Source organism: Alligator mississippiensis, chromosome 4 (genome assembly GCF_030867095.1).
Source record: "Alligator mississippiensis isolate rAllMis1 chromosome 4, rAllMis1, whole genome shotgun sequence".
NCBI lineage: Eukaryota > Metazoa > Chordata > Crocodylia > Alligatoridae > Alligator > Alligator mississippiensis.
The window spans coordinates 153,340,377-153,349,150 of record NC_081827.1 but is presented as its reverse complement, the minus strand read 5'-3'; positions in this window follow the sequence as shown (position 1 = coordinate 153,349,150).

Below are 8,774 nucleotides of genomic sequence, written 5' to 3'. Positions count from 1 at the left end.
CAGAAGGCAGGGTAGTTGCACCTTTATAGACTCATTACATTGGAGATGTATAGCATTTGTATCTTATAGCATAAGATGCATAGCATAAGCAGAGGATTTACTTTGTCAGATGCTGTGAAGGAAGTGCAGGAAGCAGGAGCTGCTAAACACAAAGCAGTGATTAGAATACAAATGTAGGCAAGGGAGAAGGAAAAAGGAGGGGGCACTTCTGAGAGAGGCAAGATGGGTAGGAGAGAGAAAAACAAAGTAGTTAACACACTGAGGGACATAGGATTTATAAACACTAAATTAGGTAATAGGATAAGAATCCATAGACTCAGTTTAGACCATGTTTAAAACAATCCATTCTGTGGATGATCTCTTGTCCCACAATTTCTCATTCAAGTTCATTTTTAAAGTTTTGCTGTCCAAGAATAGCCACTCTGAGGGCAGAGGTGAACTGTCTAGGAAGAGTAAAGCATTCTGCCACAGGCTTGTGTGCCTTTCTGGTACTGATGTTAGATCAGCATTCGTTCATTCTTACACGTAGGATGCAAACAAGTGACAGTTTTTGAACAATATGGCCCCTGAAGGTGCTCAACAGCTGTGACTAAATACATATGCGTGGCTACAGAGGGTTTTAAAAATGGCTGTTTGTGCCAAAAATTAACCCTGGTTAAATCAGGAATTCCATTAAGGTGCTCAAAAGTAGAGCACCTTAGGGGACATATGTTCCCTCCGGGGTTAATTTTTCATAGATTCATAGATGTAAGGTCCGAAGGGACCTTGCATATCTTCTAGTCCAACCCCCTGCCCTGGGCTCGAGAGAAAACTGGGCTCAAATGACCCCAGCTAGGTAATCGTCAAGCCTCCTCTTAAAGACCCCCAAGGTAGGAGCCATCACCACTTCCCTTGGAAGTCGGTTCCAGATCCTAGCCACCCTGGCTGTGAAGTAGCACCTCCTGATGTCTAGTCTAAACCTACTGTCTAACAACTTATGGCCATTATTCCTTGTTACTCCAGGAGGCGCTCGGGGGAACAAGGTTTCTCCCATTCCCCTCTGGTTTCCCCCTAGTAAGTTTATTGATGGCTACCAGATCCCCTCTCAATCTTCTCTTGTGAAGGCTGAACAGGTTAAGGTCCCTTAGCCTCTCCTCAGGGTCTGCCCTCCTGTCCCTGGATCATGTGAGTGGCCCTCCTTTGGACCCTCTCCGTGTTGTCCAAATCCCTCCTGAAGTGCAGTGCCCAGAACTGGTTGCAGTACTCCAGCTGCGGCCTGACCAATGTTGCACAGAGGGGGAGGATCACCTCCTTGGCCCTGCTTGTGATGCATCTGTGGATGCACAACAAGGTGTGGTTAGCCTTCCTGACTGTCCCCCCACATTGGCAGCCCGTGTTCATCTTGGAGTCTATAATGACTCCAAGATCCTTTTCTGCCACTGTGCTGTCAAGAAGAGAGTTCCCCAGCCTATAGGTATGCTGCTGGTTCTCACTGCCTAAGTGCAGCACCCTGTACTTGTAAGTATTGAATCCCATCCTATTCTCATTTGCCCACCCCTGTAACCTGTCCAGGTCCAGCTGTACCCTGTCCCTCCCTTCTAGTGTGCCCACTTCTTCCCACATCTTAGTGTCATCTGTGAATTTAAACAGAGTGCTTTTCACCCCCTCATCCAAGTCGCTAATAAAGAAATTGAACAGTGCAGACCCAAGGACCGAGCCCTGGGGGACTCCACCGCTCACATCCCTCCAGGTCAAATATGACCCGTCCACCACCACTGAGTGCAGCCCCTCAGCCAATTTGCTATCCATCTGACTGTAGGCATCAATGCCACAGTCGCTGAGCTTTTTAATGAGAATGGGGTGGGAGACAGTGTCAAAGGCCTTGCTGAAGTCCAGAAAGATTACATTCACTGCAACACCTGCGTCCAATGATTTTGTGACCTGATCGTAGAAGGCAGTCAGGTTGGTCTGACAGGACCTGCCCCTAATGAAACCATGCTGGTTGCCCCTGAGCATCATCCCCGCTGCTGGCCCTTCACAGATGTGCTCCTTGATAATCTCAAAGAGCTTCCCCAGGATCGAAGTAAGACTAAAGGGCCTATAGTTGCCCAGGTCCTCCCTCCTCTCTGAAGATGGGGACATTGGCCCTCTTCCAGTCGTCCGGCACCTGGCTAGAGCACCACAAGTGCTCGTAAAGCCATGCCAAGGGCCCTGTGATAACCCCTGCCAATTCCTTCAACACCCTGAGGTGGAGAGCATCTGGACCTGCTGATTTGAACATGTCCAGCCCTTCCAGAAATTCTCTAACTCCGTCCTCCCAGACCTTAGGCCTGGCAGAGTCTCTCTTTTTTCACACAGAGGCAGGGCTGCGTTCCCCCCAGGCTGTCAATGGAAAGGAAAGGGCACTTCTGGCTGCTGAATGGCCAGATCTGTAGGGGAGGGGGGAAATGGGGCCACCCACCTAGCTACCCCAGCTGCGGTAATGCGGGGATCTGGGCCGGGCTCCATTCCCCTCCCGCAGCTCTGGCCACTCAGCAGCCAGGAGTAGCCAGCATGGGGCTGCCAGCTGTCAAATGGTCAGAGCTGGGGGGGATTGGAGGGGTGGAATGGAGCCCCCTCATCTCAGGGACCTGACCCAGCTCCCCCCAATACTCCAGCCGGGGTAACTGGACTGGGGCTGTAAGGTGAGTGGGCTCTCAGCTCTGGCCATTTAGCAGCTGGGAGCTCCCTCATTGACAGCCCCAGAAGGGGGCGGGGGGGGCATGGTTCAGCAGCCTCCTGGGAGACTGCTGGGGCACACCAACTTGCTGGCCTGGGCCAATCCAGGCTACCTTCAGCCCACTCCCCAACCCAGCAAGCGAGCAGCTGTTGGGCTGGGGGGTGCGTGCTCTAAATCATGGCACTTTATGTAAAGCATCATGAGTTACAGCCCCAGCCCTAACATCTGTCTGCACCCACAGGGATCATCTTGTCTGTCCATTGCAGATAGCAGAGGGCTGCTGTAAGCAAGCGAGGGTATGTATAATGTTTATAGAGATACAAGAATTTGAACCTTGGATGTTATACTCTGCATTATCTGATTCAGTGATGATGTGGTCTGTTGCCAGCTGCGCCCCCTCATCAACAGTGTATTTTAATAGCTTTTTTTAATATGGCAGGTCTGCTGCCTGCAGTCCGTTCACAGCATCTTATGAAGTAAACCCTTTGCTTATTAAAGCTTATGCTATACATTTCAGACTCTGTCTTTCAAGGTGCAAATCTACCCTGCCTTCTGCCTTAAAAGGTTTTCTAGAGAGTTGTTTTTTCCCTGTATTCGGCTGGAGATCATGATGTTATGTACAGTTTTATCCTATTATGCAGGGATCACTTCAGTTAGAAAAAGCTAATGTAATGCTCATATTTTCAGATGTGACAAAATAAATTACCAGGGTTATAAATGTTCATTCCATTGAATGTGCTCTAGTTCTCGGTGAAGAACAAATGTTCCCAAACACCTTGCACTAACATCTATGAAGTACAGTTGGCATGATGAACATCCAGGTTTAATCTGCATAGAGTTTCAAGAGAGTTCTCATGGGGAAGTCACAGATGGTCATAATCACAGCAAACCTGAAGAGTACTTCTCAAGAGGATATGTATAGTGTCTGCGGATGTTACCAAGAATATTTGTGTACCTTGTACAGTCACCTGGGTAAAAAGAGCACACAATCTGGGCTCGCTTCCCATGAGTTACTTGCCACACATGGGATTTCATGTGTAAATAGAGAAGGGCAAAGGGAGAGGGTTTGCCATGAACATAAAATGGAAAAGGAACACGCAAAAATAGGTTGTTGTGGGGGGAGGGGTGCTCAGCTTTTTTGCTCTAGGGGCTGGATGAGTGGTGCCTGTGCACTCCATGGGTCAGATCCAGCTGGTAGGCCTGATCTGGCTGTGTGTTGAGGCAGCCTGACCCTAATCCAACTGTGCACAGTAGAAGTGGGGCACGGTCCTCCCATGATCCAGCTGCACATGGTGGGGGTTGGGGAAAGCAGGGACATGGACCAGTCCCAGTACAGCTACCCAGGTGGAAAGGGGCCACAGCCATGGCCTGGGTCTGGCCCCAGCCCAGCCATATAGGGCTTGGAAATTTGGCAGCAAGGGAAGGGTGGCAGTATTAATTAATTTCCCAACCTCTGGGGAGCCCAGTGGGCCAGATGCCATGGCTCCATGTGCTGGACTTATCCTGCGGACCAGGGGTTGAGCACCCTTGGTTTGGGGGATGCTAAAGCTGCCCTGATGTGGCAGTTCCCTATTAAAGGTACCTTTCCTTGGGCTGCTGTCTGAAAAATCCCTAGGGTGGAATTTCTCTTTGCTCTCTCTCATATGGAATTAATCTTTGAAAATTAGTTATTAAAGCTACACCAATTGTAGATTATCTTTTTAGAATATTGAACAATATTCTACTTCATTAAACACAGTAAGAATGTAGGCACAACTGAGGTATGTGTGCAAGCTGGGAAAGGTACTGTCCATTTCTCCAATGAGCCAGTCTTTTTCCTCAATCTCAAGTGCTGGCAAGTGACTGCCAACAATATATATCCAGGGCATGGACACACATTCTTCTGAAGCACTTCAAATCCTGCTCCAATATGAAGCCTTTCAAAATTGGTGTGAGTTGGTATCCTGCCAATGTACAGGCCTCTCCCAGTGCTTTGCAATGGCTGTGGGGCATGCTGTGGTGGATCTCTGCAGCTAGGAGATTGGAGAGTAGAGCTGTCAGCTGGCCTTTTGGGTCTGAAACCCTGGAGCCTCTTGGGACTGTCAAGTGCAAAGAGCACCTACTGACTGCACCTCCAGCTTGTGCTGGGTGCTCTGTGCTACTACAGGCCTAGGGAGTTTCACCTCAAGAGGGCCCATCAGTTACAGGAGTAGCACAGTAACCCTGGGGAGCCTGGAATGGAAGCCTATCATCCTCACCAAGCAATGCCAGGTGATGGTCTATCCAGACATGCTTCATGTCTTTTACCAGCTCATCTACAAGCTGGCTTGCAAACCACATGGCGACATAGGGCATCGGGACGGAAATCCTCAAAATGTGTCACCTGCTCTATGCTTTTGATACCAACATGCCCAAGGACAATATCATACAGCACACCATGGGGAACGGCCTCTGTCAGCCTACCTGCAAATCATGCATTGGTACTTCTAGCCCATGAAGATAAGCAGCAACTGGTGGGAATGCATGGTCCTGGAGACGTAGGATAAAGAGCAATGGTGCCAGATGTTTAGGATGAACCATACCACTTTCATGGAGATCTGCAACGAGCTGGCCTCATCACACCAGCAGCAAGCCACCAATACCACTTGGAATCTAGCAACTGCTGAGACCTTCCATTCCACGGCCAACCACTTGGCCCTGGGCAAGTCTTCAGTAGGGCTGTGTGAAATAGCATCGTTCCACTTCGACTTCCGTTTTGACGTTTTGACAGAACCATGTTTCATTTTGCGTTTTGTTTCATTTCAAAATCACTGTTCTGTTTCGTTTCATCAAAACTGTTTTGTTGTTTCACCCATAGGGTATAACGGGGAATCATAAAATGTGGCAGGCAGGCAGATCGGGGGCTCACCCGTGCCCCTGGGAGGGCTGTGGCCAGAGTCCTCCCGGGGGTGCGTGCCCCCTGATCTGCCTGCCGGATGACAGGAGCTGGGTGCTGCTGCCTGGAACCAGCGCTGGGAAGATGGGTGCTGCCGCTGGCCTCAAGCAGCAGCACCCAGTTCCTGTCATCCAGCAGGCAGATCACGGGGCATGTACCCCCAGGAGGACTCTGGCACAGCCCCCCGCAGCCCTCCAGGGGGTGCAGGTGAGCCAAACCCAATCTCCCTGCCGGATGAGAGGATCTGGGTGCTGCCAGCTGGGCACGGGGCTGGGAAGATCACTGCTGCTGCCAGTTCCAGGCAGCAGCACCCGGCTCCTGTCATCTCTCCCCCAATCTGCATGCAGGATGACAAGAGCCATGTGCTGCTGCCTGGGCCCAGCGGCAACAGTGATCTTCCTGGAGCTGGATGCAGGATGCGCCCAGCACCGGTCTGTCATTTGGCAGGCAGATTGGGGACTCACACTCCCAGGAAGACTGGCACAGCCCCCACAGCTCTCCTGGGAGTGTGGGCAAGCCCTGAATCTGCCTGTCAGAGAGGAGCCGGATGCTGCTGGCTGAGACCTGCACTGAAGCCAGTAAGCCTGGCTTTGAAACTTGAAACGTTTCAAAAGTTTTGAAATGTTTTGAGTTCCCTTGTTTTGTTTTGAAGCTGTTTCGAAGGCTTTTGTTTCATTTTGAACTTGAAACAGTGAATCGAAACAGCTTCGAAATGAAACACTGGGCAAAATTTTGTACAGCCCTAGTCTTCAGAAGAATTGACTACGTAGAAATTGTACCATGCTAACCAAAAGGTACTGGCATGATAGTTCACCTGTCTCACCAAACCACAGGAGGTACTTGTGAGATTTGCCTTCATGGTCTTGCCAAATTGGCATCATGGCATCAGGGCCATTGATAGCACCCACATACTCATCTTGGGTCCTGCCCACTGTAACTGAGAGTATATGAATCTGAAGGGCTTCTTCTCCATCATGCTGCAGGGTATTGTTGACCACTGAAGATGCTTTATACATGCAACTACCAGCTGGCCAAGCAAGGCACAGAACAACTGCAGAAAAGTATTTCTGGGGTGTGGTTGGGACTGTGCCTCTGCCTGTACTTGTTGACTGGGCCCTCATCTCAGGCCTGTCATGAAGGCAAGGGGAAGCTCTGAGTATGGAACTTGGGGAAAAGAAAGACTGACTGAGTGGGGCATGAGCCTAACCCCAAGGAATGAAGGTCAGTGCCTAGGTAGGGTTCAGTGATAGTCTGGGGAGGGTAGCTCCCTTCCTGTTACATCACAGAGCAGAGTTGACCCTGGTGAAGCCCTGCTGCAGGCTGAGGAAGGTATCCCAGACTATAGTGAGGGTACTGCTGGTCTAGTATGGCAAGGCAATGAGGTACATATGAGACTGCAGAAGGCAGGGGAAGGGGCAAGACGGAGCTCCCTGAATGTTCTTCATTTGCCCGCTGAGCATAGTCTCCCTTGCCGTATCCATTGCCTTTCTGATGGGTTGGAGTCATAGAGTCAAAGGACTGGAAGGGACTTGACAGATTGTCAAGTCCGGTCACATGCCATGAGCAGGAAGTTACTGGGCTCAGATGAGCTCAACAGGGTGGTTGTCCAGGCTCATCTTGAACACCTCCAAGGATGGTGACTGCACCACCTCAGCTGGGAGTGCGTTCCAGATTCTGGTGACCCTTACAGAGAAAAAGTTCTTTCTTATGTCCAGCCTGAATTTATCCTCTATTAGCTTATGGCCAGTGGTCCTCATCTTCCCTTGAGGTACCTTCTTGAAGAGTTGCTCCCCTAGATCTTGATGCTCACCCCTGACATAGTTGTAAGCAGCATTCCCTCTAAGCTGTGTGGCAAGTGGGGCTGTGCAGGCACACTCATGCCACAGTTCCGGGCACGCCTGCACGGCCGCACACACCACACAGCTTAGAGGGAACGCTGCTTGTTGGTGGCTATCAAGTCACCTCTCAGCCTTCTCTTACTCAAACTGAAGACCCAGTTCCCAGAGTCTCTCCTCATACGGCCTATCCTCCATGCCCCTAATCATCTGGGTGGCCCTTCTTTGTACCCTCTCAAGCTTATTCACATCCTTCTCATTCAGATGCTGTGCCAGCCAGTGGACCACCACCCATCGTGTAGTTATGGTGAAGGTTCTTCCTACCCAGATGAAGAACCCTACATTTCTCCCTGTTAAACCTCACCTGATGCCATTCCACCCATAAAACCAGTCTGTCAAGGTCTTCCTCCTAGCTTCAAGGGTTCCTCTTAGCTTGGAATTCAGCTGTGCTCCTGATCTGCAAGATGCTGTGCCTGACTAAGTCAAGGCACTTATCCTGGTAAAACTCCATCCTGGCCCTTCATTTGACAGCAGCAGCCACTGCTGCCCTCTTTTCTGATAAGTCACCAGGTCAGCTAGTACCTCCTCCTTGCTGTGTCTTCTCTTCTTACGGTACTCACTGCACTGTAGTCTCTGTATCCACACCTACTGTCATGGGATTTCCATTGGAGCAGGCATTGACTCTGAGAGGACAACAAGAGAACAAGAGCCCTTTGTTAAACTTCTGCAATGTTAAAATAAAGTGATGAACTCACTAACATGTCTCCATGTCCCATTTCAGGAGCCTCTTCATTTTTGTTCCCAGCTCCTAAGGTGGGAAGATTCTCTGCCCATCTTCTCTGGGACAGGATAAGATGCAGGGTTTTCTCTTCCCACCTTCCTCCAGAACCCAACTCAGGGTGCAGTTTTTGAGCCCTTGTAGTTTTGCAGTTTATTGTTGGAGGGCTTTCACTAGGAGCACTCTGAGCAGGATTGTCCCTTGTCAACTCACAAGTGTCTCTCCCTAGATACTGGGGCATGTGAGAGGATGATACCCAGCTTCTTGGTGAAGACCCAGGCTGGGGATTCTCCCCCCCCCCAATTTTGCAAGAGGCCTTCTTCTGTGGGGATATTAACCTCTTTTATGTCATCATGTTTTGCAGACAGGAGCTGAACCAGAAACCATCATTCCCTGATCCCACTGACTCAGGCCCTGCACAGCTGAATGGCAAAAGGAACGATAGCTTCTTACCTCCTCACATCCACTGATCAATAGTGACTTGAACTACAGCCAAGAAACTGTTGCCAGGACATTTTCAATTATTTGGAAAACAAGAGATTTCTACAC